The 16,374-nt window shown below is 44.6% G+C and overlaps 1 protein-coding gene and 1 pseudogene across 1 annotated transcript in view; both read left to right on the top strand.

Annotated features, from left to right (window-relative positions):
- Positions 1 to 1,139, top strand: part of LOC115479817 — a 29,841-nt pseudogene extending 28,702 nt beyond the window's left edge.
- Positions 1 to 16,374, top strand: part of LOC115479816 (serine/threonine-protein kinase PAK 4-like) — a 309,742-nt gene that overhangs the window by 149,656 nt on the left and 143,712 nt on the right. The gene's annotated exons all lie outside the window — the stretch shown is intronic.

Below are 16,374 nucleotides of genomic sequence, written 5' to 3'. Positions count from 1 at the left end.
GGAACAAAAGAGCATACACAGGGAGACCAATGGGAGCAGGAGACGTTGGCGCACATAGGAGTCCAGAGAGTGGGAAACCTGAAGGCAGCTGCTTCGTAAAAACAACAACAAGACTATTATATAATGCGCACGGGGGGGGGGGGGGGGGGGTATCGTATTTGTAAAAACACATATAAGCATGTATTATACGTGTGAAAGTACAGTAATGTTGGTGCATGTTAGCTTACAGTCTAAGGGCTTTACGTGAAATGTAACTTGCCTTGATTTGGCGTTTGGAGTATTGAGAAATTTAAATTTAAATTCAGATCCAATGCCTTTCTTCCATTACAGGTTGACATCTGGTCTCTTGGTGTGATGGTTATAGAAATGGTTGATGGGGAGCCCCCCTATTTCAATGAGCCCCCTCTAAAAGCAATGAAGAATGATCCGGGACAATCTACCTCCAAACTAAGAATGCACACAAGGTAGGGAAGAAACTTTCAGTGAGCTTCTGCTTTTATCTCATTTTGATGTTCTTTTTGCTGGGACGACTGCTAAAACATGCCATTCAGCTCCTAGGGAGAGCTGAGCCCACCTCTACTGACATGGTGACCAGGTTAAGAGCAGCCCTGGAAGTAACTCAGGATGGTTAAGTTGATTGATTGAGGTTTAAATATAAATTCTAGCCTAAATATTATTTGTGGCGTTCACTTGTTGCTTGTAATATTGCAAGTCTTCCTTTAATTGTACTTTGACAATTGAACAATAAAGTGGGGAAAAAGGGATAGAACTAGCTTTTGCTCTTGCCAGCGAAGGCCCTACAGAAATTGATCGACACAGGTTTCGGAAAAAAATTATTAGAGCTTGAAAAGTCATTGTCTCTCTCTTCTTTGAAAGTTCTTTAAGGTGTACACAATAAATGCAACTTCTTTGTTTACAGGTTTCCCCACTGTTAAAAGGGTTCCTCGATCGAATGTTGGTGAGAGATCCAGGCCAAAGAGCTCCAGCCACGGAGCTGCTGAAACACCCGTTCCTGGGAAAGCAGGACCTTCATCCAGCATTGTACCACTTATGAGGCAGAACAGGATGAGATGAGAGTGCAAAACCAGAGAGAGACCAACCACAGAGGGAGAAAGCAAACTCCACAGGCCCTCTGGGCACAGGGCTGCCTCCTATTGAACCGCTGGAATGTAGCCTTCCTTTTGGGGGCTGGGAGGTTTATTCCTGTGTCCATCCATTTTCCAAGTCCTGCTGAGGATGTGAATCGTGACTTGCGTTTGAAGAGCACAAGAGACCTGGAACCTCAGAGATGGAGGAAGTGTTATCCAGGCCCTTCGCTGTGATTGCCAAATTTTGTCCGGCTGGTGGTGACCCTTGTCTGGATTTTTTAGCTGTAATGTTGCTGTCTTCTTCACAGGGATGCGACCACCTTTTACCTTCAACAATACTACTGAGGCGGTTTTCGTGTCCTTGCTGTTTTTTTTTTGTTGTTTCATTTGTTCTTTTAAATGTGACTGCAACTTGTCATCGAAACTGAAGTTTTATACAATATTGAGGAAACACTATGTAAACTGACACTGGGAAATTTAATGTGTTTTACTGTATGCAGTCTTAAGGTTACTGCGGGATTAGGGTGTGGTAACTGCATGTCATACCAGCAGCAAGCGAGCATTGAAAGGTGGAGAACAATAGTGGTGTGTGTGAAACCCGTAGGATTTTTGGAATGCGTGTTTTTCATAGCAGCTGGTAATATGGGCAACATTGTAGGACTGTGGGGAAGCAGTCAGCTGTCCATGTGGGAGATTAATACAGGCTGGTGAAGATCTGGGGGTGGCATTATTGGATGAGTGGGTAACTCTTTCCCCATCCTTTGCCTCCAATGACCCTTGTTAATATCTTTTCTCACCTTCCAACTCTCGCTATGGCAGGTATTTGATGTTATTTTGCTCCTTGCTTAACAGTGCATTGATTGATCTAACATACTACTCTCAGATTCCATCCTTCTGTTCTGTGCGGTGCGAATAGCACCACTACAGGTGGCTCCCAGTATTGCAGTCCCGTGTACCACTGTTTCATGTGATTTGTTGTGTTGTAGTCCAGCTCATCTCGTTGATACCTTTTGTCAAACGTATCATGTTCTTAAGGCAAACTGTCAAGCCCTAAGAGGACTTTGCGTACAGACTTCTCCTCTTGATTAATTAATCTGACCTTGCTTACTGCCCTGTGCAGTGACCACGTCAGTGGACGTAAAGCTGAGCGCTAGGCAGGCTTAGAACTCAGGAGTTGTGCCGTGATAGTGAGATAGTGGCCTTCTATATTTGCGTATGCTGTCTCCTATGACCCAGCTGAGAAGGGCGATGTGTAAGTCACATTCAGTACTGTGAAGGAAACAATTTAAGGTTTAAAAGTTAAGGAAACCCCCTCTAACCTCAAGGTTTCTCAGTAAAAGATGTCAGCAGAACAGAAGATGACAACAGTGCTTTCAATGAGAAAAGAGAATGATGGCCCCTTCCAGTGTGCATTGTTCAATTACAGTTAAAATCAGCACAGAGATGATAGTGGACTCCCTCTCCCCCCCCCCCCCCCCCCCCCCCAATTCTTCCAAAGTCTTAATAGTCCATTGATTTGCTGTTTGTAACCAGGTGTATAGTTTTCTCGTAGGCACAAAATATTAGAGCCGAGATGTGATTGACCAACCAATTTTTGTTGCAGCTGAGACTCATTTGTTTGTTTCTTTGTGTAGTGTGAGTTTAAGCACTCCATGTGTTGTTTGCATAGCTATCAGCGTTTCAATAATTCCCATGTGAAAGTTCATCGTTTCATAAAGTAACACTAGCCACTCCCTGCCTACCTCTGGCATGAGCTGTTCCATGTGTTAGGCCAAATCCCAGTTTTTCTGCAGACTGTTAAGTCCTTTCTGTCGCTCCATTCAGGTCCGCCCTCTGTTTGAATTTTGCCATTCGCTTTTCTGTTAACTTGCAAAGAATGTTCTGTTCGTCTTCTGTGATGGAGAATATTAGAAATGTAGCAGTCCAAGAGGCCCACGGTGAACTGTACAGTCCTGATTCACAGTGCTTCCATTTGATGGGGACAAAACACTCGTCAAGGATACAGGAAAAGTAGCTTAGCCTATGGTTCTGGGATGTTCTTGCAACCACAGGTGTTCATCCAAATCAGGGTGAAACATGTATAGTATTTTACAGACACTGCTTTAAAATATAGGTGCCTTCATGTTTTCTTCTCTTGCTCTTTCATTCACATATGCGTGTACACGCCTATTCTCTCTCCCCAAAACCTAAGGTCACTGTGGGGACAATTCTAGATCTGGGTGCCACGAGGCAGGAGCCTATTCTGTATCGGTACCTGGGTGTTCAGATTCTGTTCTAGGAGACTAGCGTAACCCCATATCGACATGCCTAATGTTTTACACACCCACAGTTAGGCCTATCTGCAGGCTTCTGAATGCAGCAGCGATATCCATAAATTAGAGTATCCTATAAGTTACATGCATGAGTGGGAGCTCCGCCCATGTGTACGACCCCCTTGCATTTATGGTAGAAGCTGAGCAAATTTCAATTTCAGCACTAAAACCTGCCTAAAATTGGAATTTGGCCTCGTTTGGTCTCGGCTAAAAATGCTGGTGCGCTTTTGGCCGAAACTTCATGCTGAGTCATGTAGCTCTCTCTTTAAACAGAAACGGTCCCTCCTCCTGGACCCCCGGGCCTGCCTTGCCAGTCACTGGTGGTCTAATGGCACATAGGGTAGGGGCGATCCGTTGTCTCTGCTGTCAAAATGACTGGTGCTGAAGGGTTGTGCTACCCATTTTGTCAGCAGAGATAGCATGGGCAGGAGCAACTGGGGATCGCTTCTGCACTGACAATGCCACTAGACCACCAGCAACCGGAAGGCAAGACTCGGGGAGCCTACAGGTGGAGGGAGAGAGCACAGGGGCTGCAGCACCGATTCAGGGCAGTAATGACCAGTTTTGGTTTTGGCCTCATGAGTCTGTCTTGGTTGAAACCGAAAAAGCCCATTTTTGGTTACCCTCTAATTTATGGCTGTGTAGGTTAGGTGCGCTGTTATAGAATAGCACTTTGGGGGGGGGGGGGGGGGGGGATACACTTTACACTTACATGCATAGAAGTGCTAGTTGTCTATACGTTCACATGCACATGGGGTGCATAAGTTGTGGTTTCCTAGATTAGAGAATTACACTTTATGTGGCTTAAGGTGACGAAGAATAGGAGAACCTATCCTGCCTTTTCAGCTCCTCTTCCAAAGCTTTTCTCAGTCTGGTTTTAAACCAAAAGCTGACCCCCCCCCCCCCCTCTCTCTCTCTACCCCAGAGGTATGTCTTAGCCATTGTGTAGGACCTTTTGTGCTCATTATCTACTCCTTTCACTGTAAACCAGGGGTTCTCAACCCAGTCCTCGGGACACACCTTTCCAGACAGGTTTTCAGGATGAGATGAATTTGCATACATTGGAGGTAGTACATGCAGACTTATCTCATGCATAGTCATTGTGGGTATCCTGAAAACATGACTGGCTAGGTGTATCCCGAGGACTGGGTTGAGAGAATCCCTAAAAAAAAAAATACAGCCTTGCAAGGCAGACTGACCAAGTGATAGCGTGAGGACCTGATGTACACATCTCAATGATGGCTGCCCCTGGGCATGCTGCAGACTACCGCTGCTCTGTCCTCCTTGTTACGTAAAAGGAAATATTTATGAAATCTAATTTTTATAACACTACAGTATTTCCTGGTGGGTTTAATTTTGTTATAAGAGACTCTGCTGTGACACTAATGAACCTAACAAAGATCCTTTCATTTATTGGACTGAATTGTACAAATGAAGATGTGGAATTTTGTTTTTCCTTTTTTGTTAGGGGGAAATCTAAAAAATAGTTTAAATGCTAGTTTTATAAATATAGATTTTGGGAATACAAAATGTCTTTGTGGTGGTTGTTTTTACACTTAATTTTTCTGTTCCACTGAGTGGAAGTAGAAAAGCTAAATTCCGAGGAGCAGCTGGCATTGGAAGCAGAACTGGAATAAAAATATATGAATTTTAAGATCATCCTGTTAGCATAATGTGTTGTCATACTCCTATGAAACTATCACTTGGAATCCCACCAGTGTGCTTATTACCAAGACGAGCCATCCCGTAGAGAATGAAGCAAAGCAATAGTGTACTTGAGTGTTCCTACACTGTTTGTGGCTAGTCATGGACAGGAAATTCTAAATAGTGTCACCAGTGTACAGAGTCCTCAATCTGATTGTCGGGGTATTCACCATGAAAGTGCATATGTTGAGAAACCCCACAATAAGATCATTCTATAAGCTGGTGCCTAAATGTACGTTCCAAAAAGAAGCACAAGGAGCTTTCAAAAAACACGGGCCATGTTTCGGCAGCAGATGCCCACGTCAGGGGTCTGTTGTCTCCAATGAAACAGTTAATCTGATGTTCCAAAACATGCGTCTTGAAAAAGACAGGTCCGCTCAAAACGTCATGAAGAGATGTTGAGAAAGCATGGGAACAAATTATACACCTGGTCTAATGTTCCGCTGTATGAAAGTAGCCAAACACGGGCATGATTAGCGCTGCAGCTGTTTCATTGGAGACAATAGACCCTGATGCAGACATCTATTGCCCAAACATGGACCGTGTTGGGTCTGATTAATACTGGAGTGGAGGAGTGGCCTAGTGGTTAGAGCACCGGTCTTGCAATCCAGAGGTGGCCGGTTCAAATCCCGCTGCTGCTCCCTGTGATCTTAACCCTCCATTGCCTCAGGTACAAACTTAGATTGTGAGCCCTCCTGGGACAGAGAAATATCCAGAGTACTTGAATGTAACTCACCTTGAGATTCTACATGGAATGTTGCTACTATAGGAGATTCTACATGGAATGTTAATGTTGCTACTCCTCTACTAGTAACATTCCATATAGAAGCCTGCCCTTGCAGATCAGCAATGCGGCCGCGCAGGCTTCTGTTTCTGTGAGTCTGACGTCCTGCACGTACGTGCAGGACGTCAGACTCACAGAAACAGAAGCCTGCGCGGCCGCATTGCTGATCTGCAAGGGCAGGCTTCTATATGGAATGTTACTAGTAGAGGAGTAGCCTAGTGGTTAGTGCAGTGGAACATGGAATGTTGCTACTACCTGAGATTCTACACAGAATGTTGCTAGTGGAGGAGTGGCCTAGTGGTTAGAGCACCGGTCTTGCAATCCAGAGGTGGCCGGTTCAAATCCCACTGCTGCTCCCTGTGATCTTTAGCCCTCCATTGCCGCAGGTACAAACTTAGATGGTGAGCCCTCCTGGGACAGAGAAATATCCAGAGTACCTGAATGTAACTCACCTTGAGCTACTACTGAAAAAGGTGTGAGCAAAATCTAAACAAATAAAGTACAGCTGAGATGCTCCTATTTTTGAAGGCTCCCTGTGCTTCTTTTTGGATCGTAGTTTTTTCTGCTTTGCCTTTGGATGCCCTCTACCTCTGTATTTAGCCTAAATGTACATGTCACTTGTAGGCACCAATATTTGGATGTTATGCACAACGTTCTCTCGAATTTTTGCTGGCCGACATGCACATGAAGAACTTTTTGTGTGCAAGTTTTCAGCCTCACCTCAGTGTACAATATAGCCTTTGTTCATGATAAAGCCAGCAAAAATGTTATGTGCGCAGATGCTAAGCCTCTGCGCTTCCCTTTCTGACCCGTGTGTGCACAGCTTAGAGGAAACACTGGTTATGCGCAGATGTGAACTAGGTGCTGTTCTATAAAAGGGGGGGAACATACACAGGTGGGCCATCGGCATTTCTTCAAGTGATGCCGCAACTTGAGGAATGTAGACCGACCTGGCCGACTTAACGCTAGTATTCTATCTTCCTATTTATAACAGACTCGAATCTTCAATCCAGGGAAACAAATACAGGAATCACAAATATCCCAGCAGCTCACCATTCTAATCATATGATGCAAGAACTCATCATTTTGAAAAAAAAATAAAATGTAGTGCCATCAGAAGCAGGAAAACTCAAATCTGCAGTATCCACTGCTTTAACATTTGCCTTAAATCGTCATCAGTCCTTTTTATACAAATTCCCTAGCTGAATTTGAGCAATCGCTTGCCACCAATCTTTCCAAGAATGTTGGAAACCCGTACAATGTTGTACAAGAGATGCAGAAATCACTCTATTGATGCGAGAGTTAACGTTTATTGCTCTTGGTGATCGACCCACATACAATAACAGGCATGGGCATAATATAACATGAACAGTATTACTGGAACCATAAGAAGTCCTTGATCTTGAGACAATAAGACAAAATTGTTACTGGATGAAACCAATCAATGCCCTCAATAGTTGATATACACTACTGATATTGGCCACATTTAAAGCGCCCCACCGATCTTCCTCAAGAGCACCATAATCTAAGAGTATTCTATAATGGCATCTTGGTTTGCAGATGCCATTACACCAGTGTGTGCAAATGCCCCCCTAAATGGGGTAATTAAGCCTTCAACCAGGGGTATTGAGTCAAAGAGCACAAAATGTGAAAAAATACAGTATTCATATGTTAAACCCATAAAAATGATACATTTTTTGTGGAGGAGTGGCCTAGTGGTTAGGTGTGGTGGACTTTGGTCCTGAGGAACTGAGTTTGATTCCCACTTCAGGCACAGGCAGTTCCTTGTGACTCTGGGCAAGTCACTTAACCCTCCATTGCCCCATGTAAGCCGCATTGAGCCTGCCATGAGTGGGAAAGCGCAGGGTACAAATGTTAACAAAAATAAAATAGATACTATTGGAGATTCTACATGGAATGTTGCTACTATTGGAGATTCTACATGGAATGTTGCTATTTCACTAGCAACATTCCAGGTAGAAGGCTTCTGTTTCTGTGAGTCTGACATCCTGCACGTACGTGCAGGATGTCAGACTCATAGAAGCAGAAGCCTGCGCGGCCACACTGGTGATCTGCAAGGGCCGACTTCTACATGGAATGTTGCTAGTGGAATAGCAACATTCCATGTAGAATCTCAAATAGTAGCAACAGTGGAGGAGTGGCCTAGTGGTTAGGGTGGTGGACTTTGGTCCTGAGGAACTGAGTTCGATTCCCACGTCAGGCACAGGCAGCTCCTTGTGACTCTGGGCAAGTCACTTAACCCTCCATTGCCCCATGTAAGCCGCATTGAGCCTGCCATGAGTGGGAAAGCGCGGGGTACAAATGTAACAAAAAATTAAAAAAAATATTTATTTATTTATGCAATCTTGTATCCCACTATTATCCAAAAATGTTTCAGTTCAAAGTGGCTTTCAATTTATGTTTCGGTGGAGTTACAATAGCGTTGTACAGCATGGAGAGGGCATCTATAGAAATGAACTGTGCATCACAATGCTTGTGTTTTGAGCGTCTCAACCAAGTTTAATCGCACTTATGTATTGTTTTTAAACTTGTTTAAATTCTCAGAGAGGTTTATCAATTATATTAGTATTGTGGAATAGGTAAATAAGGGATGGTTACTTACCATTACAAATAAGACGGGACGCACCATGAAACTGGTGGCAGATATAAAACACATTTTAAAAAGTTTCATTTCAGTTGTTGCACAATTAAGCTGTAGATTTGTTTGCTAGAGGATGTGGTCATGTATCAAGCTAGGGTTAGAAGTGATTTGTACATGTTTCTGGAGGACAGATCCATTTACCCAGATTCTGTATATATAGCGCCTTAAAGTTCTGTGCAGCCAAATTCTACCCCAACTTAATTGGTTAACAAGCCAATTGGTGCTGATAGTTGGCCACTAACAAGCAATTATTGGCAGTAATTAGAATTTACGCACGCAACTTTCTAAGCATATTCTGTAAAGTGGAGCGCGTAAATTCTAACGCGCAGCTCTGAAAAGGGTCATGGGCATTCCTAAAAATTATGTGTACTGTTATAGAATATGCCTGATCCGCATCTAAGTTAGTCACAGGCAATTAACACCAAGTTTTAGTTGGCGTAAATGGTCCCACCTAAATTTTAGTCGGAACGAGTGCTGTGCGTATTCTGTAAACCACGCCCAACTTTAGCCAAGGTTTCTAGAATATCACTAAGCGCCATATATAGAATTCACCCCTTAATGCTTACGAGCCAGGGAGGTGTGATTGCTGCCTCCATCTGGGATCGATCTATCGGATTCTGATTGTGGCCAGTCCACTCTAAAGTGACAGAATCCTGGGTTCTCTGGACCATTGGTCTTACTCAGCAAGTCACTTCTTATGTTCTTGTGCGCAAACGTAGCTTATACATATTTATCATATATAGCCTGAAAGACCGACCACCAGGTGATCTTTGAGGACAGAGTTGAGAACCATGGTTTGTTGAGATAGGGACGTCAGTGTTGATTATAAACAAAAAGTATAGTTACTGTGATGATTATAAAACTAACGAGCCTGTATCTGACCATCTGAGATCTGTATTAATATAACCAGTATACAATATTTATTTATCTACCTGACTCCGGGGAGGCTCCAGGGGTTTGTTTGCTGCCAGTGGTGGGTCCGCTGCAGGATCACGCGTCTGGCGCAAACTGCGGGGTTCCGGACCACCACTGGATGGAGGCGAGAGTCAGGCATGGCTGGGAGTGGAAGCCCCGGGTTCCCAAGGCCTGCAGGAACTAGGGAAATGCTGTACCAGCATGGGCAGCATTGGTGGAGTGCAATGACGGCAGTGACATGCGCTCATGCGCACTGGCTACAGTCTGCCCGATGGCTCTGGAGTTGTGCCGGAGCATCGGGAATCACTGCGCCACCAATAATTTATTAAAATATAAGGGGGAAGATCTTGTTGACACGGGAAGGGTCTAATTAAAATTTGTATGCGGCCGAAATCGGGCCTTTGGTGCCTTCTCGCATGTGCGAATTGTGTGCATATGGCACACTTTTAATTAGTTTGTGCCTGGAGGTTGCTGGGAGAAACAGGGGGGGGGGGGGCTATTGGGAGCATCTGATAATCAGGGTAACCTTGCAAACGGCGCAAATTTTGCACAGGCACAGTAAAGTCTAAGGAGACCTTCACTGACACCTTTGGAAGTACCGAAGGTTGGAAATACACGGGTGAGTCTGGCGAAATTATTTAAGCAATTGATATAGTGTTGTTCCTGAGAGGGAAAAATGTTCTCAGGGTTAAAAACAAAAAGTTATTTATATATAATCTCCGCTTGCACTTAAAAAAAATATATGGGATGGGTTACACCATGGAGGCGCCGCTGAATATTCATGGTTCGCCATGGGCAAGCGATTTAAACCTCCAGGAGTCTCACTGTGTCATTTAAATGACTTTAAATACCGGACAGCTAGTGCCAAATTTCAATGGCATGCAACTCCAAAAGAGGTGTGGATATTGGCAGTACCTGGGTAACTGCTGGCAGCTGCCTTGTACCTGGATATTAAGTGCCAGTACCCAGATAGATGCTGGCACCAAATTTCCAGGCATAATCCAGCTGTGTGTGGCCAGTGTTTAACAAAAGGCCGACCATTGCCGGTTGAATATTACTACTACTTGACATTTCTAAAGCGCTACTAGGGTTACGCAGCGCTGTACATAGAAGGACAGTCCCTGCTCAAGGAGCTTACAATCTAAAGATTACTTTATACTGTGTAAATTAGGCACGAAAGAAATGTCTTAAACTTCTTTCTAAATTGTTTAAAATCTCTTTCCAACTGTACCTCTTCTGGAAGTATATTCTATACGTAGAGTCCCTTATAATGAAGGAATGCACAGCTAGTCCCGGCCCTGGGACCTCAGTGCTCTCATGGGTTGGATTCTAGCATCACCATTTCAATTCAAAATCAGAAGATTTTCAGCTCTCTATTCCCCGTACTTGGAGTTAAAAAAAAAATATATATATATATATATAAGAACTGGCTTTGTAACCCTCTCTAACGTAGTAGATGACGGCAGAAAAAGACCTGCATGGTCCATCCAGTCTGCCCAACAAGATAAACTCATATGTGCTACTTTTTGTGTATACCTTACCTTGATTTGTACCTGTCCTTTTCAGGGCACAGACCGTGTAAGTCTGCCCAGCACTATCCCCGCCTCCCAACCACCAGCCCCGCCTCCCACCACTGGCTCTGGCACAGACCGTGTAAGTCTGCCCAGCACTATCCCCTCTAGACCGATATATACAACTTTTTTTTTTTTTTAATTCACAAGACATGGCAGGGAGCCACACAGTCAAGCCATTGAAGAAAATTATTACCAAGTGGAAGTTAATGAAATGGCGATTGCTTCAGCTTTATTTTTTTAGAAGATTTGGCATGCTTTCTTCAGAACAATCTCAGAGCCTTTCTTGTTTACATGCTGTGTGGGAATTGTCAAGATCAGAGCTGTGAGAGATACACAGACTGGTTAGTGGGTGTTAGGACTGTATGGGAGAATGAGAGGGAAGATAAACAGACTGCTGGTAGGTAGTAGCCAATGAATGAGAAGGCAAGATTGAAGACGGGCAGGGAGGAGCTGTTGCCCTGGTGAGTTGCTGTTGGTGCAGGTGGTGAGGTGGAGGTTGTAAGTATGTGTGTGGGGAGTCCATAATAGGATGATGGGGGAGTTATCTGTGCACGAGAAGAGTAGATAGTACTAGGAGTAGAGAGTTGGTGAATGGAGAGGAGTAGGTCCTTTAGATGCTGACTAGAAGGGAAAGGGTAACTGGCTATGTGTAGACCAGTTGTCAGTGTGAGGTGTCTGAGGATCTGTAGAAAGTGCTGGGAAGTTGGATTATTAGTTTTATTTATACGGTCTGTGCCAGAGCTGGTGGTGGGAGGCGGGACTGGTGGTTGGGAGGCGGGGATAGTGCTGGGCAGACTTATACGGTCTGTGCCAGAACCGGTGGTGGTGAGGCGTGGGCGGGGATAGTGCTGGGCAGACTTATACGGTCTGTGCCCTGAAAAGGACAGGTACAAATCAAGAACCCTACAGGCACCATACCCTTTTAGCCTACGGCTCCCTCCGTGATAATTTGTCACCTCTCTCTCCTCTCCCTCCTTCGTATTTCTCTCTCTCCTGTGCCCTTGTCCACTGTACTTTGTACTATTGTTTGCTTATTAATTATTGTACGCCACATTGAGCCTGCCCATGGGCGGGAATATTGTGGGATATAAATGTCATAAATAAAATAAGGTAAGGTATACACAAAAGTAGCACATATGAGTTTATCTTGTTGGGCAGACTGGATGGACCGTGCAGGTCTTTTTCTGCCGTCATCTACTATGTTACTTATTTATTTGGATTTTGCTCTCATCTTTTTCAGTAGCTCAAAGTGAGTTATAGTCAGGTACACTGGGTATTGCCCTGTTGCCGGAGGGCTCACAATCTAAGTTTGTACCTGAGGCAATGGAGTTGAGGAGTAAGTGTAAATACTGACAGGAGGTATGTCTTTCTAGGTCACTGATCCGTGAGGACTAGGAGGTTCTGTAGAGACCTTTAGGTGGGTAGAGGATCATTTCTGAGAGTCAAATAGTAAGGATGTGTATTCATTTGAATGTCGTTGCATGTCATTTTTAGGCTAAACCAGGAATCAATCCTCCCTTTCCCAAACTTTTGTGAAATCTTATGAAGCAAAAGAATGCACACCTCAACATTGCCCCTAACACAAAATAAAAATTACTAAACAAACTGAAAATTCATGTAAACAAAGCTAAACAAAAATGTTTGAGCTTCACACTCTTCAACTAGGAGGTTTTCTAGATGCTGGTTAGGAGTTTGAGGCGCTGTAGGTGTCAGATTGTAGGAGTTATTGGTAAGTATAGATTAGGAGATTTGATTGGTAGGGGGGTGTGTGTAGTAAGTAGGTTGTGGTCAACCATTAGTGAGTGTGGGATAGGAGACAGTATGCCTATTAGGAATGTGGGGGTAATTGGTGAGTGAAGAGGAGGCGGCTTTGTAGATATGGATAGGCAGGAGTAGAGGGTCCTGTATAAAGACAGGGTTACCAGAATGCCTGAGCTGGGTCTGGTGCTGAGAAAGGAGGGAATAAAATGTAGTGATGTTTGTGAATTTAAAGAACCTCACTACTACTACTACCACACTATGTAGGGGTAATGGAAAACTGTTGTCAGTGGAGGGGTCAAACAAACAAATATCTGGCCCTGCAGAGATGCCAAGTTACCCAGTTCCAGCCTAGAGATTTTTGTTTTTTTTGCCCAGTCCTGGTTTGAACTTGCATCACAAAGCAGTATGGGATTTGTAGTGCCTGATCATGCCCATGAAATCGGGTGCTGCAAGTTCCATAATGCACCAGGATGGGATGGTCAGAAAGCCAGGACTGTCCCAAAATTTTGAGTCTGAAACTGGGTAACTTGGTCTGGACCCTGCCCCAAGGTTTCCAGTTGCTGATGCTGTCTTTGGACAAAATGCTGGTCTATCCATGGCCCCAATAGCTCACCCCATTCTTGAAATGCCATGCCAGTCTCTTGCCTTTCCTTGCTCTCTTCAAAATGACCCATAGCTTCTCCTACTCTACCATTGGTGTTCCTGGCCTCATACACACATCCAATCCTTGACATTTACAAAAATGCCCCTATGCCAGGAACCAGTGGGGAAGAGGGGGCACTATCAACATTTCCATTCAAGCTGCCATCCCAGCAGAGCTGCCCAGGTGGCATAGATGATGACTGCGGAGGGCTGGGGTCCTTGGGTAGTGAGGAATAGGAGATTCTGTAGCTATTAAACTAATACTTCATTTGAATCCTTGGCCAGTAAGGCATTAGGTGTTCTCTAAGCATAATGAGGGCGTAGAGCCTTCCTAGGTGCTCTCTGGGCATTACAGATTAGTAGAGAGTCAGGGTGTTCTCTAGATGCTGTTGGAGGGTTAGGGGGTCAGTGGGGAATCAGGGCATTCTCTACATGCTGTTATGGGTGACACTACTAGACTCAGTGAGGAATGGGCAGCATCCTTAAATTGTTCTCTGTGGATTATGGTTCAGTAGAAGCCCTCTTTAGATGCGGTTTGGGGGTTATGGGTTAGTGGGGGAATCAGGGCATTTTTTGATGATGTTTGGGGGGGGGGGGTTAGGGGTTCAGCAGGCAATTGGGGCATTCTCTAGATGCTGTTTGGGGTTAAGGGTCATACCACTAGGGTCAGTAAGGAATGGGGATTATGGGTCAGTGTAAAGACTGGGAATTCTCTATATACTGTTGCCGGGGTTATGGATACCACTAGGGTCAGTGAGGAATCAGGAGCCTCCCTAGGTGCTGCAGGAGGCTATGGAAGTCAGGGTGTTCTCTAGATGTTGTATTGGGGTTATGGGCCTCACCACCATCTCTAGGTGTTGTCCTGGGGGGTTATGTTGTCAGTGGAAAGCCAGGGTATTCTCTAGATGCTGTATTGGGGTTATGGGCCACACAGTAGGGTTAGTAGGGATGCACAGCATCCCTAGGTGCCCTCTGGGGTTTATGGGTCAGTGAAAGTCAGTGCATTTTCTAGATGCTGTTTGGGGATTACAGGTCATCACTAGAGTCAGTAAGGAATCGGGAGCCTCCCTAGGTGCTCCACGTGATAGGGGTTACGATCAGTGGGAATCAGGGCAATTCCCTAGATGGGGTTAGGGATCAGTGAGGAATCAGGAGCCTCCCTAGGTGCTGCTGGAGGTTATGGGTCAGTGGAAAGACCAGGGTATTCTCTAGGATGCTGTATTTTTATTTATTGCATTTGTATCCCACATTTTCCCACCTCTTTGCAGGCTCAATGTGGCTTACAATTACATCATGAGCAATAGCTATTGCTCAATGTTGTTCTAGGTGTGATCTCCTTGTATAATATTATAATATTGGTATAATATACCCCCTCCCTCCCCCTACTCACCTCCCTCCCCCCTCTTCCCTTAAGATTCACCACAGCTTCATGGTCCTCTCGTGCCCATCCTCGTCCCTTCCTATTGGGGTTATGGGCCCACCAGTAGGGTTAGTAGGGAATGAGCAGCATCCCTAGGTGCCCTCTGGGTTTATAGATCAGTGGAAAGATCAGTGCAATCTCTAGATGCGTTTGTGGGGGTTACGGGTCATCACTAGAGTAGTAAGGAATCGGGAGCCTCCTAGGTGCTCCCTGTGCTAGGGGTTACGGATCAGTGGGGAATCAGGGCAATTCTCTAGATGGGGGTGAGGGGGTCCGTGTGTGTGTGTGTGTGTGTGGGGGGGGGAATCAGGAGTCTCCCTAGGTGCTGTCTGGGGATTATATTACAGGTCACCACATGGTCACTGAGGAATAGGGAACCTCCTTGGTAGGGGTTCCGTCTGGGGCTACGTTCCAATCGGCAGCCGAGCGCTGCGGTGGCGGCTCGGAATTTCCAGGCAGTGGGAACGTAAAGGAGCGAGTGGGCGGAGTTTCCTTCTCTGAGTCTGGACCAGTCTCTGGAGAGACTCATTCAGCGTTCGAGACTGTCTGGCTGGTAGCTGACTGCTCCTCTCTCCTGTCCGGGACAGCACAGGTAAGAGGCTCCTTCCGTGCCACCTCCCCGGACCCGAACTTTCTCTCTGCTTTCTATTTAAACCGTAGCTGATGGGCCGTTTCTCGGAAAGTCCTAGATATTAACTGCACATTATAGGACATGGTTGGTTGTGTCTTTTACGAGCTCTTCTCGTCCCAGGCAGAAAGTATTCACTTTCATTCTGATTTTGACCTTGTTCCTCGTTTTTGTTTTGGCTTCTCCTTGACTGCAATTGTTTACAGTTAACATTTCTCAGAAACCATGTCCTAAAGATCTGATCGAGCACTGCCATTTTTGTCTTCCAAGTGTGTCCATGACTAATTCATTGCTCTCAGGGAAAACGGGACTAGATTAGTGGGTGGGTGGGAGATGATGTGAGTGGATCATTAAAAGGGGATTTATTTCCTATTTTATTGAAACTTAAAAAAAAAATAATTTTGCAAAGAGCAAACTTCAGACGTTTGTGTACGGAAATTTTATATACCATAGAAATCTGATGGCCAGTGAGTAGTCAATAGGGGAGGAATGTTGGATCTGCATCGATCGCGCACCAGGAAGGGAACTGCTGGTACTGTCAGGAAGAACTTTCCATACAATTCCCACCAAACCTACTCTGGTAAAATCTATAAGCAAAAAAAAAAAAAAAAACAACAACCAGAGAAAAATGATGGTACAATGTGAGAGGATTGACCCAACTAAATTCTTTAAAGAAAAAATAATAAAGATGGAAAAATGAAAAAAAATTAAAAGTACTGAATTTTTTTTTTTTTGAAATGGAGAAGTTCTCACCCAAGCGAAGCGAAAGTATCGCCTCTAAGGGTAGACAAGTTTCTCAATCATAGAACAACTCCGATAAATTTTTTATATTCTTTGAGCATCACCTGTGCTCTTATGTTTTAAATAGTGAATACCCAATACCG

Source organism: Microcaecilia unicolor, chromosome 11, assembly GCF_901765095.1.
Source record: "Microcaecilia unicolor chromosome 11, aMicUni1.1, whole genome shotgun sequence".
Lineage (NCBI taxonomy): Eukaryota > Metazoa > Chordata > Amphibia > Gymnophiona > Siphonopidae > Microcaecilia > Microcaecilia unicolor.
The sequence above is the reverse complement of the archived record's forward strand: the minus strand, read 5'-3'. Positions and strand labels throughout refer to the sequence as shown.